The sequence below is a fragment of the Natator depressus genome, chromosome 6, assembly GCF_965152275.1.
Source record: "Natator depressus isolate rNatDep1 chromosome 6, rNatDep2.hap1, whole genome shotgun sequence".
Taxonomy (NCBI): domain Eukaryota; kingdom Metazoa; phylum Chordata; order Testudines; family Cheloniidae; genus Natator; species Natator depressus.
In genome coordinates, this window is record NC_134239.1 from 54,673,095 (window position 1) to 54,690,012 (window position 16,918).

General features: G+C 39.6%; 1 protein-coding gene across 3 annotated transcripts in view; it reads right to left on the bottom strand.

Annotated features, from left to right (window-relative positions):
* Positions 1 to 16,918, bottom strand: part of LRRC4C (leucine rich repeat containing 4C) — an 860,187-nt gene that overhangs the window by 360,150 nt on the left and 483,119 nt on the right. For all 3 annotated transcript variants that reach the window (XM_074955297.1, XM_074955295.1, XM_074955296.1), the window contains one exon: positions 5,388 to 5,521. The gene's annotated coding sequence lies outside the window, so the exon portion shown is untranslated. The remainder of the gene's footprint in view (positions 1 to 5,387; positions 5,522 to 16,918) is intronic.

Below are 16,918 nucleotides of genomic sequence, written 5' to 3' on the forward strand. Positions count from 1 at the left end.
TATTACTTGGTTTACCTTAACAGTCTATGATTTTCTTCTTCCATACACTGTACCATGTGGCTGGCGGGCTAACTAGCTAACCCACTAACTAGCTAACAAACAAAAGCAAAACAAAACAAAGTCCTCTTGCTGACTATTAAGAGCGTTCACCATTTCATCCCTTTATCAAATATGTTAGTAAATGGCTTCCTGCAGTTATGAGGTTTCTCCTGTCCTGTGCAAACTGGAAAACATCCGTCCCGCAGTACGCCACCATGAAAATATTTTGCATCACATGCTGGATTGCCACTGTAAGAAATTCTCACTGTGTCACTATATTGTGATGTTTGCCAAGCCACACAGAAAAGTAAATTTCAGTTTAAGTTATTTTGGGGTTACAGAGCTCAGCACCCATATTATGTCTTCTTTACAATTTCCCTTTTATGGTGAGTCCTATTGATGTTCCTAATTACTAGCCATTAAAGGTACATTCATGCCATGTCTTAGAACTGAAACCACTAAAATGTATCCATGCACCTTCTGTATTACAATAAGGACACACATGCACACAGATTTAGGCTGATGTTTTCAAAGCCACCCAGGAGTTTTAGACTCAGAGTCCATTAATTTGTATCGTACTATGAAAATCTCACCTTCATGACATTAAAAAAAATCTAGTTTATCTGAAGAGGACACGCTGCAAGGTTAAAAAAAAAAGACAGAATATATCTCTATTGGGATACTGCTCTTGTGGATATTTTGTCAGCAAAAGGATTACTTTAGATATTTCTTAAAGTAAGACTTCTGATGTGACATAACTGAGGGACATCTGAAGCATCTTCAGGATATTTCATTTTTTTCAGCCATAATCTGAATTTGAGAGTTAAATAAGAGTTCAGAATTTAAAGAAAGAAAGAAAGATCTGTAACAAACAAAACATGAAAAGCTCAACTGTTGTCAAGATTAATTATGAACCCAAAACATAGGCAAGGTTTGCCAGAGGTTTTCAAACTATATAGGTGAACATGGTCTCATTACTGAATGATCTCTCTCCCAGGGAAGAGGATGCAAGGGAGGCAGTTATGGTTCCAGGTGAAACTAGGGAAAACATGATGGCTCTGGCAACACTTTGGATTTGTTTGATAATGTTTGAATCAAATGCCTCCAAAAGAAACTCAAAAGATGTGAGCTCAAGAGAACTCACACTAAAGAATGTTTGCACAATCCCCCTTGAAATTTAAAGTGCTTAGTTTCAAAGTGACACTGATTGAGTTTAGCTTGGAATATGTATTGAGAATTTATCCCAAAAATGAAGCTGAATTTCTGCTTTCATTTACACTGATTATATAAAGAGTAACTTCACTGAGCTAGAGAGTTGAATGTTGATCTGGAATTAAGTTATGCTAGTATAAATTATGAGCAGATTTTGGCTTCAAGCATTTAGACTCTCAACCTCCTACTTCCTGTTTTCGCTTTACCTTTTTCTTCCTTCAAAGTCAATAGTACTATGGCTTTTTCTGTCTCAGACATCTACAATTCAGTAACCACTGAGGCACCATAAAAAAATAAAGAGGTTTACACTAGCTCTGAGAACTGGGAGCTGTTGCTAAAATAGTCTTCTTAACTCCACTGGCTGGAAAGGGCCTTATATTCATGGCCAGGTAAGTTTCCCTATTCAGAGTATATTCTGCTCAGGGTAATGAATTCCTAATGGATAAAGACAAATAGTTCCAGAACCAATTTAGAATAATCTAACAGATGAATCCCTAGGCCATCCAAAGTAAATTAATTCAGCAATGTGATCAATGTGTTTCTTAGAGAGTATCTGTAATTCTTTTTTTCAGTGTTTCATTGAAGATTTTGGGGCTATATTAGCTGGGTTACAGTGCCAATAAATAGAGAATAATTAGTTTGAACTAACAATTAGCATTTGTAGTATACCTGAAACTATTGGCATAAGTTCTGCTTGTCTCACAATGCAATACTCACACGGAGCCTAATCCTCAGATCCTTACTCACTCAAAATTCTCAAACAAATTCACTGCAATTTTGCCTAAGTAAAGAGAGGGTGAAATATGGTAACATCTTTAGGACTTGGGCAGAGTAGGTTCAATTAATTTTCCAGGCATGACATAAAATGTATTGAAAATTAAATGTATTGATACATTGTACAAGGGAGTGTGTGTGTGTGTGAGAGAGATTGATACATTGTACAAGGGAGTATGTGTGTGTGTGTGTGTGTGTGTGTGTGTGTGTGAGAGTGTGTGTGAGAGAGAGAGTGTATTTGGAGTTTTAGCCCTTTCTTCCCTGGAGAAAGGTAATTTACCCAGACTTTTGAGAGTCAATGCTAAATACGACCCCTCAGAGAAAAATGCCTACAGCACACCGCTTCATCTTCTGAGATGATGGAACAGACTGATACAACTCACCCTAAGGGCTCTCTGAAACATTTCTGAGATGGAGGAAATCTTGCCAAGTGACTGGTAGGTGGGCCAATTCTTAAAAGGAAGATTTTGTTGTTTCATTTTTTAGGGGAACTTATAATGGCCTTGCTTTTCTTTTCAAAAATATGAAAATTCTCTAGAAAGGGAGTTTTAAAACTTTTATTTCCCCTAGGATAGCCCACATAAGGAGAATAATACCTTGTGTGTGTGTGTGAAAATTGTTATGAAGGAATGCGTTTAAAACCATACTGGAGTAGCACTGACTAACTGATGGATGTAAACATCAGTTCATGGTTGTATTTCTTTAAAATTAAAATGTGTTACAAGTCCAAGTTTTCTTCGTAATTACAGTGGAACCTGCTTAGAATGAATAAGGATATGGGGAACTTCATTTAGAGCGATGATGGTCCATGGAACAACAGCTTCATTATAAGAGTGTTTATTTCTTTCTATCTTAAATATCGTAAGTGCAACCAGTTTGTTGTCACCATTTTGTTGTCACCAGTTGTTACAGTTGTTACTATGGCCCCTCAAAACTTCTTAGTGGTTGAGGGATAGGTTATGATGTTCCTTTTCTAAAAGCTTAGGACCCTACTACCTGAGCTGAAGAAGAATCTCCCTTAATGTTAGCAATATACAACACACCTCCCTTAGGAATCTTAACTTCCTTAGGCACCTCAAGAAATATTGCCTTGGAATCATGGACTTATTAAAAGCCATTAAAAGTCTGAGGGGTTCCACCCTTAGAGGTGCTCATCACCCTCCAACAGCCACGCAGTTCCATGATATGTTGAGGTTAGCATAGAAATTTTCATGATGAGGTCAAGGCCACTGATTTCCCATTCTTTATATTTTACAGCCGGAGTGTGTTACCCATAAAAAAATAGCTCATGCAGGGAAGAAGTCCTTGATTTCATTGTGTTAAAACACTAATTGATGTTTCCAAAGAGTCTCTTACCACAGTCGGAAATATGTGAGAGTCACTATTGTACTCAGTGGGATACTCTGCCAGAAATATAATGTATAAACATTCAACAGCATTGCATGCTCCATAACTAAACAACTTATCTTCCTTTGCTCTCAGCTTCATTGCTATGTAATTATGCGCCTATGATGTGAGGTGTGTATATATGTGGATGGCAGAACTTTATTTAAGAAACCTATGGGACATAAAACTGATTCCAAACAGGGTGGTGGTGGTGGTCGTTTATTTCAAAGTATTCCTTTACTAGCCTGTTGCCAGTAGTGCTCTGTCATGGTTTATAGTGACTCCTTACTTTTCATTAATTACTTTAAAATATTTCTCCATTAGTCTCTTTATTTCTATTTATTCCCACATGTTTCTGAAATCCTTTAGTTAAGGGAGAGGACAGTGGAGCTCACTATCTCAGGCTCCTTCGTCTTGCTTAGTGAACACACACACAAAACAAACTCATAAGCACTGAGGGCTCCCTCTAATAAAAGCAAACAATACTTGTGCCTGATCCTCCCCTGCCTTAAAGTTTGAATAGTCATTTATCTCTGTGCAAAGTAAATATAAATTGCTACTATTCTGACCTGGTGTTACAGCTGTGAAAAGTGGGTGCAGTGTAAGAGATTATACAAGCTGCTAGATGACTGGTTCCCAAACTTGTTCCGCCGCTTGTGCAGGGAAAGCCCCTGGCGGGCCGGGCCGGTTTGTTTACCTGCCCCATCCGCAGGTTCGGCCGATGGCGGCTCCCAGTGGCCGCGGTTCGCTGCTCCAGGCCAATGGGAGCTGCCGGAAGCGGCGGCCAGTACATCCTTCAGCCTGCGCCGCTTCCAGAAGCTCCCATTGGCCTGGAGCAGTGAACCACGGCCACTGGGAGCCGCCATCGGCCGAACCTGCGGATGCGGCAGGTAAACAAATCAGCCCAGCACCCAGGGCTTTCCCTGCACAAGCGGCAGAACAAGTCTGGGAACCACTGTGCTAGAGAGTGAAGTGTCAGGTATACTGTCTTTAAGAGGTTTCTGTAGTCAAAGGATGAAACATCTACTATATTATTTTTATTTGTATTACCATAGCACCTAGAAACCCTAGTCATGGACCATGACCCCATTATTCTAGATGCTATACAAACCCAGAACAGCAGAGTGTCCTAAAATCATCATATTATGTTTGTTCTGATACCATGCCCCACATCCTACCCAAAAACTACATACAAGTTTGCATGAATTCTGTTGAATAATATTCATATTTACTGAATGAAGAACTCTGGTTAGGACCAAACTGAAAACCATTCTCACTAGCGATGGGTAATGTTGGTTATGACAGATCTAGCACGAAACAAAGTTGAGAAATTCTAGTTTGTAGACTCCCGTAGTCTACAGGGATGTCTGTGTTATTTCTCTCGACACAGCATATATGAGTGCATGTTTCTGAGGTCACCACAGATCTCAGAGGAAGTCATGTGATTTGAAAACTCCACATATGACTTTGAATTACCTCCCTGTCTTGATTAGAATGCAGCAACCTCTATGTCAGCCTAACAGAAAACATCTTCATTTCACTGCAGCACTGAGCTGCCAAAGCCAGCCTCTCAAAAAAAAAAAAAAAAAAAAAAAGATGACTTTCCAAAACACTTTGTTCTATGGTAATGATACAATTGGCACCCAGACACAGAACACAGAATGCTGTCAGCAAAACAGAGCACATTTGCAAGATTTATGCAGATGAATCCTAAGCACTTCAACCTCTTGTTGTTTCAGCTCCCAGTGAGATGCTTAAAAATATCACATTGAGGGTCAATTGGACACCCATCACAGGAATAAAGCACCAACACCACCATCATTTTTCACTTCTTGAAAATAAGAAAAAAATACGGTTGTAGTGATCAAAACTTTAGGTAAACACAGTGATGTGTGGGATGGAGATGTCAGATCTAATTAAACATACAACATCAGTACATCTTAAGGGTGTATGAAAGACGACGACTTTCAGTTTACCTGTAGTCGATCATTCACTGGATAATTCTCTTCTTTGCCAAAGTGGATTCCACTTCCTTTCTCATTGGCATGTCATGTTGTTAGGATATTTCCTAACAACAAATTTCACGGTCCATTCCTGCTCCCCTGGTGACCTGTGTGAAAAAGGGGATAATAAAAATAAATAAGAATTGCACTTTATGTATACAGAGCTTTTCATCCTGATGGACCCCAGAACACTTTACAATCTGTAAGTGTGAAAATCTCCTAACCCACTACTGAAATGCAGATGCCTCTGGAATGAAATCAGCAAGATTACTTTGACATCAGCTGTATTTAACTTTTTTTTAGGACAGGAAATGAAAAATAACTCCTTCAATTTGAAGTACAGTTTTTATGTTTATTGATTAGTTTTCTTAAAAGCAGAGCTGAATCAAGGTTTCCTGCACGCCTCCCCCCGCCCCCCGCCTGCAGTCCCGCCCCTGTTCCACCCATGGTCCACCCACATTCCTCTCCACATTGTGGCCCAGCAACCTGTTTGCTCCTTTCTGCCCCTCTGCCCCTACTATGGCCCCAAGACTGGAGAAACTCTGTCCCCCCACCACAGCCCCAGGGCCACAGCGGGGAAAGCTCCCCCAGCCCTGAGATCAGGCAGGGAGCGAGAACTCCTCAAATCTCAGAGCCACAGCTGATGTCCAGGCACTGGGGCTTCCTGCACCACCCCCACACTTCTGCCAGAGAGCGGGGGCTTCCCCCGCCCTGCCCAGCGCTTCTGGCAGGACTCCAGGCTTCTGCCACTTTGCAGCAGATTTCAGCTGTGGGCAGGGTGCCAGTTTTTCCAAGGCTCCTGGGAATGAGCCCCGTCAGTCCACTGGATAATCTGCTACTGCTTAAAAGGTGACAAACTTGTGCTGTATGGAGCTTGGCAAGAAGGCCTATGCACTTGGCAATGGCAGGTGGCTCTTACACATGTGTGTATTTTTGGCAGGAAATCATATCAGATACGTCATACAATACAGCTGCAGAAAGAGACTTAAAGAACAGACTTCTTCATTCTATTGACAGTGTATAAATTACAGGTCTGTAGCATATTCCCACCCCCTACCCTAATCTTTTCAAAGTGTTTTATTGTTGTTGGTTTTTGCCTAAGAATGAGAAATTCCAGAGAAACTACAGGTTTCAGAGTAACAGCCGTGTTAGTCTGTATTCGTAAAAAGAAAAAAGAAAAGGAGTACTTGTGGCACCTTAGAGACTAACCAGTTTATTTGAGCATGAGCTTTCGTGAGCTACAGCTCACTTCATCGGATGCAGTGAGCTGTAGCTCACGAAAGCTCATGCTCAAATAAACTGGTTAGTCTCTAAGGTGCCACAAGTACTCCTTTTCTTTTTTCTTTTTAGAGAAACTACAGTTGAACTGATCAAATCAGCTTTTCTCTAGGGCAGCCTTTGCACTACCCCAACGGCTGGAGACAGGACACTAGATGAGGAGGGCTCTGAGTTACTACAGATAATTTGCTCCTGGGTATCTGCCTGACAGGTCTTGCCCACATGCGCAGGGTCTAATTGATCACCATATTTGGGGATGGGAAGGAATTTTTCCCTACGTCAGATTGGCAGAGACTCTGGGTGGGGGCGTCACCTTCCTTTGCAGCATGGGGCACAGTTCATTTGCAGGTTTAAACTAATGTCAGTGGTGAATTCTCTGTAATTTGAAGTCTTTAAACCATGATTTGAGGACTTCAGTAACTCAGCCAGAGGCTAGGGGTCTATTTCAGCAGTGGGTGGGTAAAGTTCTGTGGCCTGCAATGGGCCTAGAGGATCACGATGGTCCTTTCTGACCTTAAAGTCTATGAGACCACATTTAACACAGATCTGTTCATATTATCCAAGATACTCTATATTTGCTTTGTTTTCCTTGGAAAGATAAAAATTGCCATGCTGGTTCTCATTACTGGCATATCACATCTCAAACAATAGCCAATACCTAGTATTTGCAGGGAAGCAGAAAATGCATCTAATGTGCAAGGCTTAACATGGAAAAAATATTTTCTGATCACACTAACAACCCTCTTTTCTACAGATGATCAGTTTATATCATGGAGAATCAGGTTTGATCATTGACTGACCTTATTATCATAGCTTGCTCTAGTGGAAATATTTATGAACTCTATTAGAATTCTTCATTCAGTTTCCTCTATTCATTGTTGATTGCTATTGACACTTTGTAGTTTCTACTGGAAGAGCTGTATCCCCTGTACCCATTGCTCTAAAACCTGGTTGCTAAATGAAACTCACAGGAACCAGTTTATTATTTGCAACAGGCATTTTCACTAAGCTATAGCTTAAAAATATGTTACTTGTTAAATTTACTCAGTTGCCTACTTGGGCAGCCACTCTTCTAGTCACAATGGGAGAAATCATCCGCCATAAAAAACAAGGAAGATTTATGGTGGGAAAATAGCTCAGTGAGGAAGGGGGTATGTCCAAGTGTATCCATGATTACAACAATTCATAGGCCACACCACATGCTACCCTATCCTATCCATATATACAGAGCAGCTGCTGCAAAGTTTACTGACATTCTAAGGCTTGCGGGACAAGATTCTCCCAAAAACTGCCCCTACAGACAACCAGTTTACTCAGGCTCTGCACATGGACCAAGATTTGGTCCCATGTTAGTATTAACATTTCAAACATTCCACTTACATTTGAAACCAAAGCAAAAAGTGAAGCCAAGGAAAAGTTATTAGAAAATGATCCTGTAACATATATTATGTTTAATAGAAAATTATGAGAGCCAACCTTCCAGCAGGGAACAGGAAGGTATATTTCATCTTTCAATATTGTTTTATTAAAGCATAAATGAATTTCAAATCTTTTATTACATGTATCTGCCATCAGTATTTCATCTCCCGCAAGGATGTTACACAGCATCTTTGACAAATGCACACAAATGAAGGATAGAAATAGATCAGATGCAGTCCTGACTTCCAAACAAAATCACAGATTTTTCTTTCCTAGAGTAAGATATTAAATCCTGGTATAAAGATATTCATCATTGTCCCTTGATATTAAGAATGCCAAAGTGATGGGGAGATGATACTTTCTTTGCTTGAATGAAAACAAAGAAACCTCCTTTTAGTTTGAGATTTTCAGGTCTGGTCTTCAGTAAAACAATTCCTGTCCTCAATCTCTTAATTAATGCATATCACCAAGATAAATAGCACCTAACATTTTGGAGTTAACAGTATGTTAAATAATCATGCTAACTTTATAACATGAACTCAAGTTAGTTGAGCTATTGTGACATTATGATAAGCTTTTCATTATTTTTTATACTTCATGTGTATAGTGGTCACTATTAAGTCATCTTTTATCCACAGTTATCGTGCCTTTGCCCAAAAATTAAGAGGAGGGATGGTCTAGTGGTTAAGGGACTGTGCTGGGATTCAGAAAATCTGTGTTCAGTTCCTAGTTTTGTCACTGATTTTCTATGTGACTTTGGGAAAGTTGCTTAGTTTTTTTATGCTTCAGTTCAACACCTGTAAAATGGGAATAGTAATACTTCCCTTCACCCATCCGTTGTCCAACTTCTGCATTTAGACTGTAAACGCTTTGGGGTAGGGCCTGTGGGTTACAATGGATTTGTAAAATGCCTGGCACAACAGTGGCCTCTAGACGACACCACCACCACCACCACAACAAATCCTTCTTACGGTTACTCAAGTATTACTTGATCAATGTAACTTAGCACATGTAACTAAGCACTCAGCAATGGTGTATAGCTGCAAGTTCATTTACTAGATAATTTGAACTATTAGTAAAGGATTACTAAACCCAGGCAGTGAAGATTACCAGCAAGTGGGAATTGTTGACTTTTTAATGCCCACATGTAAACATATGCCTATTTTAACAATCAAATCAAGATCAAATCTAGTTTTTGTGAGGGGGGTTTCTTGCTTTACTACGTTTCATATTTGTGAAGAATATATGGGACCTTCTTTCAGGGAATGAGTAAAATCCAAATTCAATATCAATCTTCAAAAACATCTGAAAATACTACACAGTGATCCTAATACAAAAGAACCCACTAACCAGACTTTCAAACTATCAGGTTACGGGTAAGAATAGCTCAGATAATAATAATTTTAATTTGGACTAACTAACTGTAGCTAGATAATCGATTGCAGCCTGTGTGCATTTTATATTCGGGAATAAAAAACATAACCTCAAAACTATCTTGGTTTGTAGGGTAGGGGTAGCCTTGATTATGTAGAAGGGGGATAACATTTCATATTCTGCAGGGCAGGGTTGGAACACCTGAGGCTTTCCAGGGTCTGACAGGGACCATGTACTTCCTTTTATAGGAAGGGAAGGGACTCTATACCCAATTGTCTTGCTTTGAAAACCAGATTATTCCATACTTTCTTTCCAGTTTCAGTGATTAAAGATAGAATGTTATTCTTAAGAAAGGTATTGTGCATTCTGGGTTTCAATCTCTTGCTCATACTTCCTGTTCTGTTTACTTTAGAAATGTTTTCAGCCTCAAGAAAATCACAAAGCCACTTTCCATTGTTGTTTATATCCCCTTTTAATTGTCAAACAAACTTATTTTGAGATACATAGAGAAAATACAATTGAATTTAAAGTCTCTATAGCAAATTTCCTGAAACTGGCTTTCAATGTCACCTATATTACACTTGGAAAGTGCTACTAAAGTGAGCACTTAAATATCCTTAACCTCAAAACAGATACTTCATGGCTCATTTCTCCTTCCGTTGCATTCCCAGAAACTCAGCTCCTGATCCTGCTTTTCCAGCTGGTCAAGTGTAGCAGTCTTTGAGGAAAGACTGACCTTTCATCCATCAGCAGCACACACACGGTTTCTTATTTTTTTTTAATGGGAGGGGGTTTATAACACATACCACTCTCTACTGTATTTCAATCAAAACCTGTCGTCCAAATCACTTCAGCTCACTTTGTGGCCCTTACATTTCAGATTCTGATTGGGCCATGCTTTCTGGCAGTTTGACAAGAGGAGGTGATCCATCACCAGCTTCTGTTTTCTGCTTTATAAACATTGATGTCTCAATATGAATCTCACTTGGACTCATCTTTTAACCAGCGCTGCCACAGAGACTACGCTGTTTGGAAAGGCTGAAGTATTCATCTTTCCCTGTTTTATATTTAAATAGAGTAAGAGGCAATAGCTGTACCTTCATATTCCCTACAGAAATACTCAGCCACATTTTGCTTTTGGGTCACCCTAGTGTAAACTGAGAGAAACTCCATTGTATTATGTTCTCTGATTAATGGAATTTTAAATTTGAGTTAGAGACATGGAAAATCCAGAATTGTGCATGTGTGTGAAATTACAAATGTGAATTATCCAAAACACTAATAAATAAAATAAAATAAAATAAAATAAAATAAAATAAAATAAAGCAACAAACAATATATAATTTTTATGAACTTTTCCAGAACATATATATATGGCACTATATTACCCATGAGCATTCATCTAATACAGGGCATCTGATTTTCACTAAGGTCTTGCTTGTTTTAGGAAATTAGGTAATTTTTTTTTCAAGTTAAGTTCAGCAGACACAAGGTCAAATTCAAACAAGTTGTAGTAGACTCAGTGGGATTTAAACCCATGATTCTTATAAGTATTACTCTCTTGGTCTTACTACCAGCTCATACAACCTTCTGGAATCGTCACAGTTATAAAACTTGCATTAAATACACACTTCTTTCTCTTTTCTAGACATGGAAAAAGGATTAAACTTGTTTCTTAGCACTCAAACTTTGACAAGGGCATTTAGCATAATCATCCATGCAAATTCAATCAATTAGTTTCAGCTGTAAGCTCTCTTTTATTCTGTTTAATGTTGAGTGTTTCCCTTTTTGATCCCTTTTCTATTTATATTGATTAGTCACAGTAACTTTTTTTAAAAAAAGATAACCTGCAAAACAGAAAGAAAAAAAAAGGCAAAAGAAAACCCTTGAAACTCACTCATTTCATCTTTCCATTTCAAATAATAAAATCATAAAAGTTAGAGACTGGAAAGATCAATTAGAGCATCAAACCCATATCCTGGCCAATGGGGGCATTCATCCCACCTAGAACCAGATCTCAGGATGTCATCTTGGCACGTAATAGCAGCTGTCCCTTGTTAGGAGTTTCTGTTGAAGTTATGGACCTACACATAAAAATAGCCCTCAGAGGAGACAAGCTTCTTCTTATTTCATCTTCATGCCTGCAAACATAACATTTCATGCTCTCCATACCAATCAATTGCAAAGATAGTGGTATGAGAGTTCATTTGTGTGCTTACTAAAGATGTTCTTTAAACATTTGATAAACACCTATGGTGGAGCAGAATGTGAAAATCATGCAAATTTGGAATGCACACCGACAATATAAAAATTGTCTCATATAAGTACAGCATAGGAATGCAGGACACAAGACTGGAAGGGACCTCCTGGGTCATGAAGCCCAGTCCCCTGCTACCTCAGCAACTCTGTCAAATAATCATACTTATAAAATTATCAATCTCCATCTTAAAACTAGTTTGGTTGTTTGCCCTCCACTACTTCTATTGGGAGATGGTTCCAGAACCTCACCACTCTAATGGTTAGATTCTTTTTTAGTTCCAGCATAAATTTATTTATAGCCAGTTTATAGCAATTTATTTTTCTGCCAATATTGTCATTTAGCTTAAACCCTCTTCTTCCTCTCTGGTGTTTAGCCCCTTGATTTATTTATGGGGAGCAATATGTGGGTTTTAAATTTGCAGTTTCCAAAAGTCTTCAGTGAAGTGGACAACTAGAGAATTAGGGTGACCGATTTTATAGGGACAGTCCTGATATTTGGGGTTTTTTCTTATATAGGTTTTTTCTTATATATAGGCACCTATTACTCCCCAACGCATGTCCTGATTTCTCACACTTGCTATCTGGTCACCCTACAGAGAACAGATTAACTGACTCAAAGGCAGGCTTATAAACTATGTTTTTTTGAATGGTGCATAGTATGGCTGCTTCCTCATTACCATTATTCTATTAGAATACCTTTTTTTACAACTGCTTTGAAATTTATTTATTTATTTTCCCGGGCCTCTATGCTGCCTGATATTGCCATTCACTCCTGATAACTTTCAGGCATATTTTTCTTTCTATTCCCCCATCCCTTTCAAAAATGAAGCAATCGGCAACACAACAGTAGTTAATTTTGTTTTTACCACTGATGCATTCATCTTGGGTCTGATTCTCCGCTGCCCATCACCTTGTGTAGTCAGTAATACCTGTGCAAAGTGAATACAATGTAGATGTATAATGCTACCACATCAGAATGGGAGTATTTTAAACCCAGTTTACACATGTATAATGATTACTTATATTGAAAGGCAGTGTGAAGAGTGCCATATTCAATTTTGGTAAGTGGTAAGGGTCTTATCTTCACATCTTAGCCAAAAGACAACACCAGCAGTGGAGCATCCCCCTAAACAGCAAGTGACGCAGTCCAGATAGAGAGTAGGCTTTAATATATTTATATTCTCTGCAGCAGAATGGGTTTCCTTGGAGATTTCCCGTTCAAACGATGACTAGTCCCATTCCCCTTAGCCACAAAAAGGTGACAATAACAGCCTGACATGTTGGGTAGCAAGACGGAATGGAAATCAATAGAATGCAATGTAGCTGAATATTGGTAGGAAAGCCTTTAAGAAAAGGTTGACGCATGCATTTGCCCTGAAATAACAAATTCAGTTGTCCTTCACGCTTTCTGTTATTTCAGTGCAAGTCTGTGTGTGGACATTCCTTTTTCAGTTTCTGGCAGGGGTGAAAGTGGGCCGATATGGCGTACTGGTAAGAAGCCGGTACTGGCCCGTACGCAGCCCACATTAAAGCACGGCCGCCCCTTTTGCCTCTCCCATCTGTGGCCCTGCCGGTAGGGCCACTGACAAGGGAGGTGGAAGCACCGAGGTTAAAGCACGGCTGCAGCAAAGGACCCTCCTTAACGTGCGGCTGTGGCCGCGCTTTAACGTCGCTGCCCCTTCCCCCCAGCCCTAGCAGCAGGGCCCCCGACGGGGGAGGCAAAAGGGGCAGCAACGTTAAAGAAGGGTCCTTTGCCATGGCAGCACTTTAATGTCATTGTCCCTTTTCCTCCACTGGGCCGCTGACAGTAGGGGGCAAAAGGAGCAGCTGACCCAGGGACAGCAATTTAAAAGGGCCCGGGGCTCCCAGCCACCGCTGCTACTGCGGCACCAGCTGGAGCCCCGAGCCCTTTTAAATAGTCGCCAGAGCCACAGTGGCAGGGGCCAGGCAGCGTGGATGGGCTGGCTGGGGGAGGCTGACCCCTAGTTCCACCCCTTCTGGGGGCCGGAGCCAGCCCTTGGAACCAGTAAGAAATTAATGTTACTTTCACCCCTGGTTTCAGGGCACCCTATACTGATTTAGCTTAAGTTATTTTTGTACTGACAAGCTAAATCAAAACATGGTACTTTTATTCTGAAATATAAGTGTACACAAATAACTGAAGGCATGCATTACAACTGAATTGGTCATTTCAGAGCAAATTTGCATGTGGACAAGCCTTAATTCCTCATCATACTATTCTGTGCTAGACCCTGTTAGCTTACGAAAAAGAGGTAAGTAGGTCCCCTCACTAGAGAGAAGGAAAGGCTCCAGACAAAGACAAAAAATGTGTTCATGATTATTATTTATGTATGTCAAGACTGAAACTTCATCTTTGACACTATGATTGGCACATGAATTGTTTTTCACTTCTCAAGACCAGCCAGTCTCTAATTTTATACTGAATGTGAGAAAATAAAGATGGCTTAAACCAAAAAGATCCTAATGTGTAAGTGGTTTGAAAAATAAGCTTCATATTTATTCATTAGCAACTGTACTATCTAAATCACAATATATTTATATACACAAACTTCCTATATGCATAGAACATTTTATTCCATATCTAATTCACATTGAGATAATTATCTTATTATAATAAATGCATGCATCTGGATAAACAATACTTAAATAAATAGCATCCTACAATACAGATTATCTAGAAGTTGTGTTAATTACTATTATATTGTAATAAAGCATTGTAAATAGCATTGGATGATACTTTTTACAATTATTATTATTTAATCCTTCCTTTATGGTCAGATACTGATCAGCATTACAAATGTATTGGACAGACCAATACTAGCTTGTGCACTTCTCTTAATATAAGATAGATGCTTGCTATTGGCTAGGTCAGGTGGAGTCTCATCATGCTGCCCATATAACTTAGATATGTCTGGTATTAACTAAGCAACTTGAACTCTTCCAGCACTGTTCAATTTTCTCCTGTTGGCATAAGTAGTTTTACTACTTTTAATTTTTTCCTACATATTTCCTAGTGTAATTAATCCATACACAGCAAATATCAGACACATCACTCATATATCCCTCTTGAGCTGGGTCTAGAAGCTGGTCCATTGGTGTTGAAAACATAGGCTGATTTACATATAATGACCTGGCAAAGAAAGTCTACAAAAAATAATACCAGAGAGCACAGCTGTTTAATGGAGTGGACATTCTTTTTTTACATTAATGTCACAGCATCCCTTTAGAAAGTGTGGCGTGGGTTAAAAAGTACAGAGCAACACTTCAAGTTAGTTATTTGCTCTCTTATCTTTGTTTCACTTAAAGTTCCATTCAGAGTGTCAAACCACAAATCTGCTTTCCTTAAAAAAAAAAAAAATGAAATAGAGGAGGGGGAAAATGTAAGGATAAAAAAAACCCAGCAGTTTCCTTTAAGAAAGGCACTGAGAAAAGCACATCAGCCCCTTTTGTCCTTGAGTCACCACAGAGGTGAATAATTAGTTCAGCATTCTGAAAACCTTATAATCAGGATGTTTGCATGATGCAGATGAACTGAGGATTAGACATTACTGTCCCTGGGAAAATGAACTCGAGAAAAAGATCAGCATACAATGCATCGATTCCCCAGGCAGTCAGCAGAAAATGAACATATATTGACCAATGAGTGGAATAATAGTTTTGTTGACAATCTCTGCACTGAGTGGAGAAACAAAGAGAGAAAAAGAAAGTAAAAGTCATCTCTATCGAGGACTCCCCCAACCCCAGCCTCTCCTTCACCTTTCTCCACCACTGCTATCATCCTTTGGACATTTAGATGGGCCAGATGGCCACAGAGCAAGGCTGGTATGTCAGTTGTGAACACAGCAGCTTGTTTTCCCTTCTGGTCACAACATCCAATCTCACGTAATGTGAAAATGTTTCCCTCATTGGCTGGGGATAAAAATGGGGAGGATAGTCTTTCTACGCCAAATTGCTCAATAGCTCATTGCAATGATTTAATATTCATTTGGGTCATCCCCTAGCTCTTAATATGATTGGATTTAATTGTGGTTGCAAATTATTATTGGGTTCAGGGGCCAAATTTATCCCTGGTGCAACCTTATTGGCCTTGAAGAGGTAAAATAGGCCCAACCTGTGAATTTCATGTAGCTCCTCTACAGTCATACATTCCAAACTTACAGTTAAAAACAAAGCACAGTTTTTGAGAGAACTGGGGAGGGAGGGAGGCAAAAAATATGACCAAAGGGGGGAAAAGAGCAGGCAGAATAAAGGACAAAGTTGAGTATCACCGCTCTTTCTTCAGCCTAGGAACTGAACTTTTTAGCACAAAACTGAAATCATTTGGATTCAAACTTTTAGCAGCCATGAAAGGAGATATACTCAGCCCAAAGTGTTTTATGCAGTTACCATATTTGTTCCATGATGCACTGATAAATCAATTTTGTCACTTGGCTACCTTTGTGCTCTTTCAACTTGTTCCCATAGAGCAGGTCGCAGGACAACAATCAGTTCTTGGCAAAGAAGGGCTGCTTCATGGTAGTTACTCTTATAAGTGCCTCTGATCTGGGAGCTCCTACCCAGAGTGTGGTTGACAGGGGAAGGATGGTTGGTAGAAAGTCTTGTGCTCTGGAAGCTCATTCATGAAGTTGTGGTTGGCAACAGAGAACCAACCAAGGGAAGCATCTAGTTCTTTTATTCTCCCTGAGTTCTAGGGTTGCAAATCCAAAGATAAGGGCTTTTCTTGGCTGACCACTGTCTGTTGACTATCCTCCAGAGTCAGGCCCCAAAGCATGGGCTCTTCTGGGCTAGCATTATTTACTTTTTTAATGCTGCTGCACATCAAGCATCCATACTCAAAGAGCTGTCCACAGTGATGCCCTAGGTTTTCCTTCTGATGAATACAGCTAATTTAGAGCCCAACAATGTATATCAGTATATTCTATTCTTTTCCATAATGGTGTGTTTTGAGAGTTAACTACTTAACATTGTGAGGCTCTATAGGAGTGGTAATTTTTCTAAAATCCATTAAAGATACCCAGATTAAATGGCTGTTGATACCTTGGAGCTATGCATAAATTATGAATATGGGAATGATTACATTCTGAAATTACAATGATCATAACAGCAGCATTGGCCTTGCTATTTCCAGCCTGGCCATCAGCTGGCCATTTCAG